We start from the raw sequence: 17852 nt of genomic DNA, 5'->3' as shown, positions 1-17852 counted from the left end.
TGATTGAGGGGGAGTGAGTAGGAACTCTGATCTTAGTGTTAGATTGAAATTGCATTGGGTAGGGATTAAGTGATAAGTTGTAAACGGGTGAGTTTAGCTTTGAATTGATACTACTAATAGTGGATTTCCTCCCTGGCTTGGTAGCCCCCAGATGTAGGTCATGTTGGACTGAACTGGGTGAACAATTACTTGTGTTATTTACTGCACTTACATTTAAGTTCTGCATAAATCCTGTCTGTGCAGAATTGGATGTCATAACAACCCGTGTGACATCCAAAGTCTGATAACTAGAATTACAATTGGCATCAGAGCAGGCACCCTGCCTGTGAAGTTCTGGGTGAGATCTAGGGAAGTTACTTTCTAGTATCATGGACAAGGATTTAGGACACTCAAACAGACCACCCATGTTGGATGGATCTAATTATGATGACTGGAAGCCTCGTATGATAGCCTTCTTAAGGTCTCTAGACAGCAAAGTCTGGAGAGCTGTCAACAAAGGATGGGAGCATCCAACGAGGACAGGTGAAGATGGAGTCAGTGTGCAGATTCCTGAAGAAGAGTGGGACAAGGAACAAGAGGCATTAGCTCTTGGAAATTCCAAGGCCTTGAATGCATTGTTCAATGGAATCAGCAAGAACATCTTCAGGCTGGTGCACCACTGTGAACTAGCTAAGGAAGTCTGGGATACCCTCAAGGTAACTCATGAAGGTACTTCCAAGGTGAAGATGTCCAAACTTCAGATGTTGACAACCAAGTTTGAAAATCTGAGGATGAAAGAGGATGAGACTATTCATGAATTTCACATGAATATTCTTGAAATTGCAAACACCTCTGGTGGACTAGGTGAGAAAATGACTGAAGAGAAACTTGTAAGAAAGATTCTCAGGTCCTTGCCTAAGAGGTTTGCTATGAAGGTCACTGCCATAGAGGAGGCTCAGGACATCAGTAATATGAAGGTAGATGAGCTCATTGGGTCTCTCCAAACCTTTGAAATGGGCTTAGGTGAGTATGCTGAGAAGAAGAAAAGCATAGCCTTTGTATCAAATGCTGAAGAGGAGTCAGAAGAAGGAGATACAGGAGGTGATGAAAATATATCAGAAGCCTTAGCCATGCTTGGGAGGCAATTCAACAAGTTCATGAAGAAGATTGATCAAAGAGGTAGACCTAATGTCAAGAACATCCCGTCTGACATTAAGAAAAGATCAACTTCTGAGGAGAAGTTCAACCATGGGAAGGGAATCCAGTGTCATGGATGTGAAGGGTATGGACATGTCAGAGCTGAATGCCCTACTTACCTCAAATTGCAAAATAAGGGGCTGGCTATCACATGGTCTGAAGGAGATTCTGAAAGTGAATCTGAAGGAGAATCTGCCAAACATGTCACTGCACTAACCAGTGTGTGTGTCTCTGAAGATGACACAAGTGCAGATGAGCTGACATTTGATGAACTTGCTGCAGCATATAAGAAGCTGTGTACCACCAGTGCGGAAGTGCGTGCACAAGGAGAAAAGCAGAAGAAACTCATCAAGGATCTGGAAGATGAGAAACAGAAGCAACTGTCTGCCATAGAGGGGCTAAATGATGAGATAGCCCTGCTGACCTCCAAGCTGAACCAGATGACTAAATCCATCAGAATGATGAATAAGGGAACTGACACTTTGGAAGAAATTCTAAAGGTGGGACAGAAGTCTGGAACCAAATCTGGGCTAGGATTTGGAAAAAGAGCTGAACACAAACGCCCAAAGGCTAGAGTTCAGAAGTTCAAGCAGATGTCAAAGCCAATGTCTCAACATCGAGGAGCTAGGATGAATGATCATCAGAAGAGAATATACCAGAACTGGAGGTGTCACCACTGTGGCAGGCTTGGACATATAAAAGCCTTCTGCTACTGGATTCATGGCTTCCCTAACAGAGCCTCACATGTCAGACCTAAGCATAAAACACGTAAGCGATGTGTTCCCATTAAGAAGCAACAATGGTATGCTAGGATAGCACACACTGCCCTAAGGGCTTCTTCCAGAGAAGACTGGTACTTTGACAGTGGATGCTCAAGACATATGACTGGTATGGAAAATCTACTGGTAGACATTCAACCTCACACCACCAGCCATGTGACTTTTGGTGATGGTGCCAAAGGAAAAATAAGGGGTGTGGGCAAACTGGACTGTTCTGGAGTGCCAAAACTGAACAATGTGCTGTTAGTAAGAGGACTAACTGCAAACCTCATCAGCATAAGTCAGCTGTGTGATCAAGGTTTTCATGTTCAGTTTACTAAGGAGCTGTGCATTGTGACAAATGGTGACAATCAGGAAGTTATGAGAGGAACCAGGTCCAAAGACAACTGCTACCTGTGGGAACCTGATCTCTCTAACTTTTCCACAACATGCTCCTCAGCCAAGGAAGAACAGGAGGTGAAGCTGTGGCATAGAAGACTTGGACATCTCCACTTACGGGGAATGAAGAAGATCATATCCAAGGAAGCAGTCAGAGGAATGCCAAAGCTTCTGATTGATGAAGGAAGAGTCTGTGGAGAATGCCAAGTGGGCAAGCAAACCAAGATGTCACACCCGAAGCTGGGACATTCCACAACCTCCAGAGTTCTGGAACTGCTGCACATGGACCTAATGGGACCTATGCAGGTTGAAAGTCTTGGTGGGAAGAAGTATGCCTACGTGGTGGTTGATGACCATTCCAAATACACGTGGATAAGCTTCATCAGAGAGAAGTCAGATACATTTGATGTCTTCAAGGACCTGTGCATAAGACTTCAAAGGGAAAAGGACAGTTGTGTAGTCCGGATTAGAAGTGATCATGGTACGGAGTTCAAGAATTCCAAGTTTGATGAGTTCTGCTCGTCTGAAGGAATATGCCATGAGTTCTCCTCCCCTATAACTCCCCAGCAGAATGGAATAGTTGAAAGAAAAAATAGAACTATTCAAGAATCTGCCAGAGCAATGATTCATGCAAAGAAGCTCCCCATGCACTTTTGGGCTGAAGCAATGAGTACCGCGTGCTATGTTCACAACAGAGTCACCTTGAGAAAAGGAACCTCCTCCACTCTGTATGAAATATGGAAAGGCAGAAAACCCACTGTGAAGTACTTTCATATCTTTGGGAGTAAATGCTACATTCTCACAGATCGTGAACAGAGAAGGAAGCTGGATCCCAAAAGTGATGAAGGCATATTTCTGGGATACTCCACTAACAGCAGAGCCTACAGAGTGTTCAACTACAGGACCAATGTCCTGATGGAATCCATAAATGTCATTGTGGATGATAAAGAGGAAGGAACCAATGTCATGGAGGATGTTGAAACATTCCTTGACAGTCCAACTGACAGTCCAGTCAAGTCTGAAGAAGTACAGGAACCTCCTCCTGAATGTGAAGTAGAGGCACCCTCCAAAGTGCCATCTATCAGGATTCAGAAAGACCACCCTAAGGATCTTATCATAGGGGATCCCACCAGTGGTGTAACTACCAGGTCAAGAGGAATCAACTCAAATTCCTGCTTTGTTTCCAAGGTTGAACCAAAGAATGTGAAAGAAGCCCTGACTGATGAATACTGGATCATTGCCATGCAAGAGGAACTCGAGCAGTTCACAAGGCATGAAGTATGGGAGCTGGTTCCAAGACCTGAAGGGTCCAACATCATTGGTACCAAGTGGATCTACAAAAACAAATCTGATGAGAAAGGAGTAATTACTAGAAATAAAGCAAGACTAGTAGCTCAAGGATACACTCAAGTTGAAGGAGTAGACTTTGATGAGACATTTGCTCCTGTGGCTAGACTTGAGTCCATCAGATTGCTGTTGGGAGTAGCATGCATTCTGAAGTTTAAGCTGTTCCAAATGGATGTGAAGAGTGCATTCTTGAATGGCTATCTGAATGAAGAAGTCTATGTGGAACAACCCAAAGGGTTCTGTGATCCTAACCAACCTGAGCATGTATACAAGTTGAAGAAAGCCTTGTATGGGTTGAAGCAAGCACCCAGAGCTTGGTATGAAAGGTTAACCGAATTTCTGACCTCAAATGGATACAGAAAGGGTGGCATAGATAAAACCTTGTTTGTGAAGGATGAAGAAGGCAAAATCATGATAGCTCAAATCTATGTTGATGATATAGTCTTTGGTGGAATGTCAGAACAAATGGTTAAAAAATTTGTTCACCAAATGCAGTCTGAGTTTGAAATGAGTCTAGTGGGAGAACTGACCTATTTCCTTAGAATGCAAGTAAACCAAATGGAGGACTCTATGTTTCTCTCCCAAAGCAAGTATGCCAAGAACATAGTTAAGAAGTTTGGTATGGATCATGCCAGGCACAAGAGGACTCCTGCTCCTACTCATCTGAAGTTAACCAAATATGATGGAGGGCCTAGTGTTGATCAATGCCTGTACAGAAGCATGATAGGTAGTCTGCTGTATCTAACTGCAAGTAGACCTGACATTTCTTATGCAGTTGGAGTGTGTGCCAGATACCAAGCAGAGCCCAAGGTGAGCCACTTGAATCAAGTCAAAAGGATTCTCAAGTACATCAATGGGACGTGTGACTATGGAATGCTGTATTCACATGGGTCTGAGCCTGTCCTATCTGGGTACTGTGATGCTGATTGGGCTGGAAGTGCTGATGACAGAAAAAGCACATCAGGTGGATGTTTCTTCTTAGGAGAAAACCTCATATCGTGGTTCAGCAAGAAGCAGAACTGTGTCTCTCTGTCCACTGCAGAGGCTGAATACATAGCTGCTGGAAGCAGTTGCTCCCAACTGGTTTGGATGAAACAAATACTCACTGAGTACAATGTCACTCAAAATGTCATGACATTGTTCTGTGATAATCTCAGTGCCATTAACATCTCCAAGAATCCCATCCAACACAGCAGGACCAAACATATTGACATTAGGCACCACTTCATCAGAGATCTGGTGGAAGACAAGGTGATCACTTTGGAACATGTAGCCACTGAGCTTCAACTGGCTGACATATTTACAAAGGCGCTGGATGCTACTAAGTTTGAAAACTTAAGGAGCAAACTGGGAATATGTCTCTCTGAGACCTTATAGCAACCACTGATGTTTGGGATAAATTGTTTAATATCTCTGCCTATTAAACAATTTGTACTAGGTTATGATTGGTCAACAGATCATAGCCATGATGCTGGCAACAAGGGTGGATACAAGAGGGTAAGAAGACACCCCACAGAGAGAAGGCCACTGCACCTGCAGGAGTTCAAGGATGCTGTTCATGCAGGAGTGGTTCTGGATGTCAGAAACAAAATCATGGCATCTGATATGGTGGTACCTACTGTAAAGCAAAAGTGGGTGATCACTTGATCGAAGCTGTGAAGCAAGATCAAGTGGATGTGAACTTGGTTGAAACTGTGAAGTAAAACCATGTCTGGAACTCTGTCATTGTGCTCTGACTATGTTGTTGGCTTTGACAACATTTGTGACAAAAAGGGAGAGTAATAACCACCAATACCCCTGACAAACAGAGTGGGTCTCTACAACAGACTCTCATGACAGATCTGAAGATTCCCCCCCCTGCAGCTGATGTTGAAGTTTAGGTGCAACTTCTAATATTTGTGTGCTGCTATGTGAAGTTTTTATTTAACTTCCATGTGTGTGAGTGTGCTGCCACTCTGAGTGTATTAGCTAGTACTATTCCGCTGCCATGAACTCTGTTATGGGGATCAAAGTGTTTTAGCCAAAAATTTGCCAAAGGGGGAGTTTGTAGGTGCTTAATTGGCTGCATTGTATGGTAAAACACTAATGTCTTGACTGATGTCATGACATGTATATGTAACTACATTGTAGTTACTGCAGGACTATCTAACACAGGATTATTGAATGCTGTGACATTCATACCTGTCAACAAATACTAAGAAACAAAAGCTCTGTTAGAACTTAGTATTCATTTGCAGTCTGGTTATCAAGGAAGAACCAGACCTGGCATAAGGCCTACTGACTGAATGTCAAACTGGATGTTGTGACATTCATCATTGACAGCAGCTATTGAAGATTAGGCAGAGTGGTATTCTGCTATACTTCAGCATTTTACTAAGTTTGTTCTTCAAGAGAATAACAGAACTAACTTAAGGCCAACTGTGTAAATGTTAAGTTGGACACTTTGACATTTATTAATGTACGCTGTTACTGTAGTACGGTCATCTTGATCATGTGCAGGTCAGCAAAATTGTACAGTCTGTTTTCTGGAAAAACAGACTCAGCATATGGACCTTGATGTCAAGCTGAATGTCGTGACATTCGTGCCTGACAGCATATGCTAAATTGTAGGTTGTTCAGTTTTCTGTTTCAGCTTTTTCTCAGGCTATTCTTTAGGAAGTCAACAACTTAGAGAAAAACCAGGAAATCAACAACCAAGCTACATTCAAAGAACCTAACAAATAGCTTATTTGTTAGTAACCTAAATGTTGAATTTGAGGGAACTTGTGTGCCCTAAAATTCAGGAGAATACAGATGCAAAAGCCCAGAAGCTGCAATATAAAAAGGAAGGCGTTCCTTCATTCAGTCTCGGGGATTTTGAAGCGTGAAGAGTTAGTGTGTCCATCATACTTCACTGCTGTATTTTGTGAGTCTTGTATTAGATGTATCTTGTAAGCCTAGCCATTATCAAAGTGATGATTGCTTTGGCATAGGGTGTTCATTGAGTTGTAAGTGTTGTGTCACTCAAAGCTTTTAAGCGTGAGTGCTGTGTATCTTGATTTAAGTTGTGAAGCATAATCAAGAGTTGTTTTTGAAGTGTGACTTCAAAGTGTTTTTTTTAATATCACTGAGGTGATTGAGGGGGAGTGAGTAGGAACTCTGATCTTAGTGTTAGATTGAAATTGCATTGGGTAGGGATTAAGTGATAAGTTGTAAACGGGTGAGTTTAGCTTTGAATTGATACTACTAATAGTGGATTTCCTCCCTGGCTTGGTAGCCCCCAGATGTAGGTCATGTTGGACTGAACTGGGTGAACAATTACTTGTGTTATTTACTGCACTTACATTTAAGTTCTGCATAAATCCTGTCTGTGCAGAATTGGATGTCATAACAACCCGTGTGACATCCAAAGTCTGATAACTAGAATTTCAGTTTCACTTTTCCGGATTATCAAGTTGTGCCTACATTGGAAGAGTATTCTCACCTTTTGGGGATACCCATCTCTAGTAGAGTACCTTTTAGTGGATTGGAGGAGATTCCTCGATATAATCTTATTGCTGAAGCTCTTCACTTGAAGAATTCTGAGATAGAGGCTCATTGGGTGAAGAAAGGAGGTTTATTAGTGTTGCCATCTGATTTCATCATCAAGGAAGCTACTGCTTTTTCATCAAGGTTTATTGACAGTTTTGTTGATGTTAACGCCATTAGACTTTTCTTGATTGGGAATCCTGTTCCTACTTTGTTGGGTGATATGTATATCTCTTTGCATCTAAGGAATTCTAAAGGTGGTGGAGCTATTGTCTGTTGCATTCCTCTTATGTAGAAGTGGTTTATTTCGCACTTTCCTCAAACACCTGCTTTTGTGGAGAACAAACAATGTCAACAGTGGTCTCAAAGACTCATGTCTCTCACTAATGATGATATAGTTTTGTATGATCCTTCTTTGAGCAGTTTGGGAATTATTGATAGTTGTGGTGAATTCTCTAGTGTGCCTCTCATTGGTACATAAGGAGGAATTAACTACAACCCTGTTTTGGCTCGTCATCAGCTTGGGTTCCCCTTGAGAGACAAACCTAATAACACTTTGTTAGAAGGTCTTTTATATCAAGAGGGTAAAGATACCCAACATTAAAAGCAGAAGATTGTGCATGCTTGGCATAATGTGCATAGGAAAGGAAGATCCGAGCTTGGTCCGTGCAACTGTGTAGCTTTGGAAGCTTACACACATTGGGTGAAGAAGAGAGATTTGGAATTGAAGATGCCTTATCCTTGTGAAAGACATATGTTTATGGTTGTGGTTGAGCCATTAACTCTCCGTAACCAAGATGTAGAGGAGTTGGAAGACGCACTCGCCAAGATGAAGCAAGAGAAGGATATGTGGGAAGAAAGTTTTCGTGCTTTGAGCAAGAAGCATGAAGAGTTGCAATTGGAGTCTAAGGACAAAGATGCACTCATTGAGCTACTTGAAGTCTGAGTGACAAAGAGACAGAGAGAGTCGGAGATTTCATCTTCCTCTAGCATGCCTCAACCTTCCGTTGCTTGGAAGAAGATTGTTGATCAGCTTGTCCTCGAGAAGACTCAAATGAAGGCTGAAGGTGAGAAAAACAAGAAAGGGGGGTTTGAATTGTTTTGGAAAATAAGCGCTTTTGCAAAGTAAGATAACACCGAATTTTATACTGGTTCGCTTATAACACAAAGCTACTCCAGTCCACCCGGACAAGGTGATTTCGCCTTCAACAAGGACTTAATCCACTAATCTTGAAAGATTATTACAACCAAACGTCTAAGAGAAAGATCTCTTAGTCCTCTCAAGTATACAGACTACACAGAGTCACTTGAGGAACAAAATCAAGTTTAACAAAAGAATTGTAATTTAAAGTGCTTCTAAGAGAAAGCAAATATTACAGCAAGTATAGCAAGCAAGTGTTTTCACGTATGAGCAACAGCTCGTGAAAAACTAAGAGAGAGAGTAGAGAATTTTTGTGCGTTCAGGTGTAACTCTCACTGAAGTATGATGTCCTTTATATAATGGTGAAAGGACCATTGGAGTGATGACATAATATTTGTCTTTGATGAGTATTCAATGCCATTACTTCTGTGTTTCTTGCCATAACCAAATTGTCTCCCTGAATAACTTCTTTCCAAATATATTTTCTTTCCATTTGAAGTTGTTTGTTTCCGTTACTCTTTCTGGATTCTGGGGAACCTTCATCAGAGACCTTCGTTATCTCTGTCAAACTGAGATTACGTTGAAGTGACATTAGAGCTTCTAAGGGTTCTGGTCTTTTAGATCATCATAGTTGATTCTAGTGGAAGTTCAGAGCTTCTGGTATTCTGCTGTTCTGGTTTGCTCAGAGTCAAAACTTCTAGAGCATACTTCTTCTTCTGATCTTCTAGTTCTTTGTATCTGATAGAGTTTGTATCTGATAAAATGATCAAATTCCTTTGTTTTTGTTCAGAGTCCTGCACACAAAGAGAAATTTCGTTAGGGTGCCATTTTTGGTTTCATCCTTTGTTATCATCAAAATCCTGGATTCTATTGTAGAACCAATTTTATTCTTACAATCTCCCCCTTTTTGATGATGACAAAACAATCTTATTTTATAGATGAAACATTCAGAGATAAGAAATTATTATATCAGATAGAAGTGAGCTCCCCCTGAGATAAACCTTGGAGTTCAGAAGTTCTTACCAGAGCTTCCATGCTATGATGTTTCTAGATACTCTTCTGCAAATATTTGAGTCAAAAAGGATTAGATAGATTTTATTGAATAAAATGTTTGCAGAGTACTGAAGGATTTAGATACGGTTTCATCAAAGCTGTTTTGATTTCTCCCCCTTTTTGTCAGAATCAAAAAGGCTTAGCCAAAAAATAAAGGAAGGAAAATATATATATTCAGATATTAAGCACAAACAACAGAAAGCGAAAACAAGCAGAAACAGATAGCAACAAGCAAATCAGCAAAGAGAAAATCCTAGGTGCCTAAGGGTTGGGAGGTGCAGGCATCCTCTGAAGCAGTTGGGTCAGCAGATTCTGGATGTTGACGTTGACTAAGTCCTGTTGATCTAATCTGGCACGGACTTCCTTCTGCTCCTTCTGAAGTTCTTCAAGAGTCTTGAGAACCAGAGGGACAAAAGTGGAGGACTCCCCCTGAGTCAGAGCATCCGGTTCAACCCTGCTTGCAGATTCTTCAGCACGTCGAGCTTCAGCTTCAGCAGCGACTTTGGCTTCAGCTTCCTTGAGTCTTAGAATTTCTTCTTGCCTTTCTTTTTCTTCTTCTTCCTTTCTGGCCCGTTCCTCAGCTTCTCTAGCTAAGCGCTCTTGTAGTCTAACTTCAGCGTCTCTGATGAAGTCGTTTCTGACTTGCTCAGAGAGGCTCTTCAGTTTAAAGGCTTCAGAGGTCATCCAGCCAATAACTCTGTTCCAGTGTGTCCTAACAGCTGAAGGATCATCACTGATGCCAGAGTTGATGGTCAGAGACTTGACCTTGTCAACTGTTGCTCCTGCAAACAACACAATTGCTTCCTCTAGGGTTGGTAGGGAGTTTTGTGGTTTAGATGGTAGAGGTGGAGAAGTGGGAGGGATTAGGTTTAGAGTTTGTGGTTCAGCGGAAGTGTTTGGAGGGGGTATGTCAGAGGTGTTTGGGTCAGAGGGTTGAATGTCAGATGGTGTTAGGTTTGGTTGTTCTGTGGGTGGTGAGGTTACTTCAGGTTCAGGTGGAGATTGTTGTGGTTGTTGAGAGGCAAGGTTCTGAGTCTAAAGTTGGGCTAGAGTGGGAGAAGAGGGGTCAGAGGGTTCTGTGTCGGATGAGATGGTGAAGTAGGGGGTGATTCTAGGGAAGAAGATGAAGAGGTGGTTTCATTCAGCCTTTCAGCTTCAGATAGGGGTAAGGAGGTAGTGGCAAGGTTGAATTTTTGGAGTGGTTGAGATGTTCTAGTGGTTGAAGGAGGGGTTTCAGATTGAGTGTATGTGGGTGTTGATTGAGGGATAGAAGAAGAAATTGATTGTGTTTGTGCAGAGGGAGCAAGAGAGTCAGACTTACCAGAAGGCTCATGCAGAGGTGCTGGAGGTCTTGATCTGGAGGATTCTCCTAGTCTTGCTTTCTTCGCTTGCGTTGTCTTCTCAGAGGGACCTCTTTTATGTCTCATGAAGTTCGGAGCCGTATCTGGTAGATCGTTCAAATGGAAGTCTAAGATATCCACTCCTTCATCCTTCAGACCTTGTAGATAGAAGAGGATTACATCTCGAGGGTCTTCCTTCGAGAACAGATATAGACCATGGGGAATTTTCCTCTGATCTTTTAGGGCTTCCTAGGAGGTGTCCAGAGTAGGTTTGAATCTGACCTTGTTCAGAATCCCCATGCTCTTCATATTTTTGGAGTTCAGAGGCTTTCCAGTGTCGATTGCCATGTCCTCCATGAGCCTGAGCTTTACCAGATGGTCCACGAGACCACTTTCTATCAGTACATCTGAGATGAGTCTTCCTAGAGGGATGTACTTGAAGAGAAGTGCAGGAAGGCATAGCTTCAGACCCTTGTGAATGCAATACAGAATACATTTCTGATCTGTGTTGATGTAGTCTGAGGAGTTTGACGCTGGGCGATGATGGATGGTACCCAGAATGATCTTCAGCCAAACCCGGAGGTTTTGAAGTAGTTCCTTGTTCTTGGAGGGATTACCTTCTGCGTTTTGCTTGAAGATTTTTGGATTGATTTCTTGAGATATGTATTTTACCCTGGGATTGATGTTGTAGATTCTTCTGCCTCCATCTTTCTCCATGCTCAGAAGAGCAGCGATGGACTTCTCAGTTATCACTATCTTGAAGTGGTCATCAACATCATCAAATCTCCAGAATTCTTTCATAAGATTTGGGTAAACTAGATCGTAGATACGTTGAAAGTAGTTTCCCCAACCTTGTTTATGAAGTTCTTCAGTGAGGTCTATGCCATTCCTTTTCATATTATCAAAATCCACCAAGGATTCACATAAAACTTCCAGTTTATCAAAGGGCGTTGCAAGATGAATATGAGGCTCACGATCGAGAATGTGAGGTTCCTTGTAGATTGGTGTTGTAACTACGCCTATAACCGTTGGGGTAGGGTTGCTTGTGCTTTGAACTTGTTCGCTTGAACTCATTTGTTGAGAGAAGTTGTACACCGCTTGTTGTTGAGCATACATGATGTTGTTGAAGAACTGAGATGAAGATGATAACTGCTTGCAGAAATGCCTTGAGAGAACTGAGGTTTAAAGAGTGCGTGAGAGTGAAATGTGTGCAAAGTGAGAAATGAATGTGTTTAAATACCCAAATTAGGGCGCATGCAAAACGACACACAAATCAGAGATTTAGCATAAAAACCAAGTTAGCACGTTTAGAGGGAAAAATGATTATAGCTCATAAATGATGTCTAATCCCAACAGTCAGCACACTGCTCGAGGAGATCTCAAGAGATTGTTCCTTGATTACTACTAGACAACTATCTAGAAGTTCCAAGGTCAGACGCAAGGCACTCCACGTGTTTTGCTTTATCTGATCTTCAGGAATACCAAAGGATTGGTTCCTGGAGATTTCTAACTCAGATAACTTCTAACTTGGTAGAAGTATCAGAGTCAGAGGCAGAAACCATTGTGTTTACATCAGAGTCTCATTTAACAACCTCAGAGGCACATTTTATTCAGGGCAGTTTTGAATGTTCAGATTTTCTAAGATAAAGAGGAATCTATCTTCAGCTAAGGGTTTAGTAAAGATATCTGCCCATTGATGATCTGTGTCAATGAATTTCAATGTTACTACCCCTTTCTGAACATAGTCTCTGATAAAATGATGTTTTATTTTAATGTGCTTAGCTCTGGAGTGTAAAATGGGATTCTTACTTAAACAAATGGCAGCAGTATTATCACAAAAGATAGGAATGTTACTCTCGGAGATTTGCAGATCCTCTAACTGATTCTTCATCCAGAGCATCTGAGTAGTGCACAGTGATGCTGAGATGTATTCTGCTTCTGCAGTGGACAGGGCTATGGTTGATTGTCTTTTGCTGGCCCAGGATATCAGATTGTTTCCTAAGAGCTGACAATTTCCAGAAGTGCTTTTTCGTTCCAATCTGTCTCCTACGTAATCTGCATCATAGAAACCATATAGTCTGTACTCTGATGTTTTCTCATACATCAGGCCTAGGTTAGGAGTTCCTTTCAGATATTTGAGAATTCTCTTAACTGCTGTTAAGTGAGTTTCTCTAGGATCTGATTGAAATCTGGCACACAGACAAATACTGAATAGAATATCAGGGCGCGTAACAGTCAAATAGAGAAGGGAGCCTATCATACCACGATAGAGCTTCTGACAAACCTTTTTACTGATTTCTTCTTTTTTAAGAATGTAGGTTGGATGCATGGGAATCTTTGCAGAATTGCATTCAGCCATATCAAATTTCTTCAGAATGTCTTTTATGTATTTGCTTTGATGAATGTACGTGACTTCTGAAGTTTGATTTATTTGAATTCCTAGGAAGAACTTTAGTTCTTGCATTAAGCTCATTTCAAATTCTGCCTGCATTAACTTTGAAAATTCTTGACATACAGAGGCGTTAGCTGAACCAAAAATGATATCATCAACGTATATCTGGCATATCATGAGATCATTATTAATGTTTTTACAGAAGAGTGTGGAGTCAACTTTCCCTCTGATGAAATTATGTTCCAGAAGAAAATTACTTAAGCCTTCATACCAAGCTCTGGGAGCTTGTTTAAGTCCATATAAAGATTTCTTAAGTTTAAAAACATGTTTTGGATAGTTTGGATTTTCAAAACCTGGAGGTTGGTTGACATACACCTCTTATAATATATAACCATTAAGGAATGCGCTCTTAACATCCATTTGATACAATTTGATAGAGTGATTTATTGCGAAAGATACAAGAAGGCAAATAGATTCTAACCTGACGATTGGAGCAAAGGTTTCATTGTACTCAATACCTTCTTGTTGATTGTAACCTTGAGCCACCAGTCGAGCTTTGTTTCTGACGACTTCTCCTTTCTCATTTAGCTTGTTTCTGAACACCCATCTGGTTCCGATAACGTGAGTGCCTCTGGGCTTAGGAATAAGATCCCAGACGTCGTTCTTCGTAAATTGATCTAGCTCTTCTTGCATGGCTAGAACCCAGTCGTTATCTTGAAGTGCCTCATCATAGGATGTAGGCTCGATCAGAGATACTAGTCCCAGAGGAGTTTCTTCAGAGGTCTTGAAGGTAGACCTAGTTCGGACAGGTTCGTCCTTATTACCCAGAATCAACTCTTCAGATATGTTGAGGCGACTTTTAGCTTTCTTTGGGATTATTGGGGAGTTAGTTCCTTCAGGAGTTTGAATGACAGTTGCTTCTGGAGCTTCAGTCTTCTTGTCAGATCCTGCAAGAGTGATCTCCAAATCTGCAAAATTCTCAACTAGCTTTGACTTTTCAGGGTCAAGCTTATCGTCAAATCTGACATGAATTGATTCTTCCACATTTTTGGTTTCTGTATTGTATACTCTGTAGCCTTTAGAGCGTTCTGAGTATCCTAACATAATAACTTTTTGTGCTTTGGAATCAAACTTGTTCAGATGTTCCTTAGTATTTAAGATAAAACAAGAACATCCAAAAGGATGAAAATATGAAATGTTTGGTTTTCTTCCTTTGCACAGTTCATAGGGAGTCTTTTCCAGAATAGGTCTTATGGAGATTCGATTCTGAATGTAACACGCTGTATTTACAGCTTCGGCCCAAAAGTGCTTAGCCACATTAGTTTCATTGATCATGTTCTGGCCATCTCTTGGAGTGTCCTATTCTTCCTCTTTACAACTCCATTTTGTTGTGGAGTTCTAGGGCAGGAGAAATCATGGGATATTCCATTAGAGTCAAATAATTCCTCAAAAAATTTATTTTCAAATTCCCCACCATGATCACTTCTGACTCTGATAATTTTAGAGTCAAATTCCTTTTTCACTTTGGAGCAGAAATTGGTGAATACAGAGTGAGCCTCACTCTTGTGCTTTAGGAATTTTACCCATGTCCAGCGACTGAAATCGTCAACAATGACTAGTCCATACTTCTTTCCATTGACTGATGTTGTTTTCACAGGACCAAATAAATCAATGTGAAGAAGTTCCAGAGGCTTAGAGGTAGTAACAATATTTTTCTTTTTGAAAGATGTTTTAGAAAATTTTCCTTTCTGACATGCTTCACATAGAGCATCTGAAGAGAACTTCAGCTTAGGTTGACCTCTGACTAACTCGAGTTTATTTAGCTGAGATAGTTTTCTCATGCTAATGTGGCCCAAGCGTCTATGCCATACCCATTGCTCTTCGTGAACAGACATCAGACATTTCACATTTTGTTCTTTTAAATCAGAAAGATTAATTTTATAGATATTGTTTTTCCTCTTGCCAGTGAATAGGACATAACCATTGTTTTGATTTATGGCTTTAGATGTTTTTTTGATTAAATATTACATCATAACTGTTATCACTTAATTGATTGATTGATAACAGGTTATGCATTAATCCTTCTACATATAATACATAAGATATAGAGGGAAGAGTACTATTACCAATACTTCCCGAGCCTTTGATCCTTCCTTTCTGATCTCCTCCGAAGCCAATGAATCCAACATCTTTAAGTTCCAGGCTTTGGAACATAGACTTTCTTCCCGTCATGTGTCGCGAGCATCCAGAGTCCAGGTACCATGAATGGTGTTTGAACTTTGCTGCATAGGATATCTGCAACATAAAAAATCTTATCCTTTGGTACCCATAGTCTTTTGGGTCCTTTGAGATTAGTTTTCCCAGAGCTTCTTAGCATTTTGGGTTTTCTAGCATTATTGAATTGTTGCTCTTGTGTGCGTGTATAGTGCTATGAAAATGGAGATTTAGGTTGGTCACTAGTAGAAGTTTTATCTTCCTTAGGATCATACCCAATTCCTTTTCTATTGTTCTGACTGACTCCATAAATCATGGATGCCATTACACTCCTTCCTATCCCATTTTTCAAAAACTTTTGAAAGGCTTTTTCGAATTTATAAATTATCGTGTTTGAAGTCTGTGGAGCTTGAGATAACGCTTCTTCCAGTTTTAAACAATTATTCTTTGCTGCATCTCTTTGTAATGTCAAAATTTTGTTTTCATCTTTTAGTTCTAGAATCGTTGTCTCAAGTTTGCCACATTCTTCAAATTTTTCTTCAAGGCCGCCTTTTATAGCTTTAAATTTTTGTTTTAGTTTCTAATATGAGCTAAGACTTTCAGACAAACATGATTCTAGGTCAGATCGAGAGAGTTCAGAAAATACCTCTTCGGATTCAGATTCTTCATCTAAGGTGTTCCTGGATGTGGTAGCCATGAACGCCACATTAGCCTGTTCATCAGAGTCAGATTCTGATGAGTCAGATTCGCTATCATCCCAGGTAGTCATCAATCCCTTTTTGGTTATGAGGGAATTTTTCTTGAAGCTCTCTTTTCTAGAACTGTCTTTCTTTAACTTGGGACATTCATTCCTGTAGTGACCTGTTTCTTTACATTCATAACAAGTAACATCTTTGTTAGTTTTACCTTTTGAAGTTGATTATGATCGATCCCCTTTGGGTCTTGGTCTCCTGAAGTTATTATTCCTCTTTTTCCAGAGTTGTTTTACTCTTCTGGTTAGGAGGGATAATTCTTCTTCATCATCAGAATCTTCCTGTTCAGAGTCATCAGCATCTTCTGTTTTGGCCTGGAAGGCTTTGTTTCTGTCAGACTTGCACCTTTCAAATCTGGACTTTAATGCTACAGACTTGTTCTTCTTCTAAGGTTCATCTTCCTCCAGTTCTATCTCATGACTTCTGAGTGAACTGACAAGCTCTTCAAGGGTGGTGTTGTTCAGATCCTTCGAGAGCTTTAAGGCGATGACCATGGGTATCCACTTCTTTGGCAAGCTTCTGACTATCTTTTTGACATGGTCTGCAGTTGTGTATCCTTTGTCTAGTAGTTTGAGACATGCAATAAGAGTTTGGAGTCTAGAGAACATTACCTCTACAGCTTCATCATCCTCCCTTTTGAAGGCTTCATATTTCTGGATTAGAGCTAGAGCCTTTGTTTCTTTGACTTGAGAGTTTCCTTCATGAGTCATCTTCAGGGAGTCGAGTATATCTTTAGCTATTTCCCTGTTGGTGATTTTTTCATACTCATTGTAAGATATGGCATTGATAAGTATCGTTCTGGCTTTGTGATGATTCTTGAAATCGCGCTTCTGATCATATGTCATTTTACTTCTCGGAACTTCAACTCCAGCATTAGTTACAGGAGGTTTGTATCCATTTGTGACAATGTCCCAGAGATCAGCGTTATAGCCTAGAAAGAAACTTTCAATTCTATCTTTCCAGTAATCGAATTTATCTCAATCAAAGACAGGAGGCTTAGCATTGTAACTGTCTCTTTCATTTGTGTGGGCCATAGTTTTTCTCGTTCCGGATCTCTCTACACGGTTAAGTGTTTGATTAGAAAATAAATAACAGAGTCGAAGCTCTGATACCAATTGAAGGTGAGAAAAACAAGAAAGGGGGGTTTGAATTATTTTGGAAAATAAGCGCTTTTGCAAAGTAAGATCACACGGAATTTTATACTGGTTCGCTTATAACACAAAGCTACTCCAGTCCACCCGGCCAAGGTGATTTCGCCTTCAACAAGGACTTAATCCACTAATCTTGAAACATTATTACAACCAAATGTCTAAGAGAAAGATCTCTTAGTCCTCTCAAGTATACAGACTACGCAGAGTCAATTGAGGAACAAAATCAAGTTTAACAAAAGAATTGTAATTTAAAGTGCTTCTAAGAGAAAGCAAATATTACAACAAGTATAGCAAGCAAGTGTTTTCACGTATGAGCAATAGCTTCTGAAAAACTAAGAGAGAGAGTAGAGAATTTTTGTGCGTTCAGGTGTATCTCTCACTGAAGTATGTTGTCCTTTATATAGTGGTGAAAGGACCTTTGGAGTGATGACAAAATATTTGTCTTTGATGAGTATTCAATGCCATTACTTATGTGTTTCTTGCCATAACCAAATTGTCTCCCTGAATAACTTCTTTCCAAATATATTTTCTTTCCATTTGAAGTTGTTTGTTTCCGTTACTCTTTCTGGATTCTGGGGAACCTTCATCAGAGTCTTCGTTATCTCTGTCAAACTGAGATTAC

This window comes from Lathyrus oleraceus, chromosome 1 (genome assembly GCF_024323335.1).
Source record: "Lathyrus oleraceus cultivar Zhongwan6 chromosome 1, CAAS_Psat_ZW6_1.0, whole genome shotgun sequence".
In the NCBI taxonomy this organism is placed as follows: domain Eukaryota; kingdom Viridiplantae; phylum Streptophyta; class Magnoliopsida; order Fabales; family Fabaceae; genus Lathyrus; species Lathyrus oleraceus.
Note: the sequence above shows the minus strand (reverse complement) of the source record.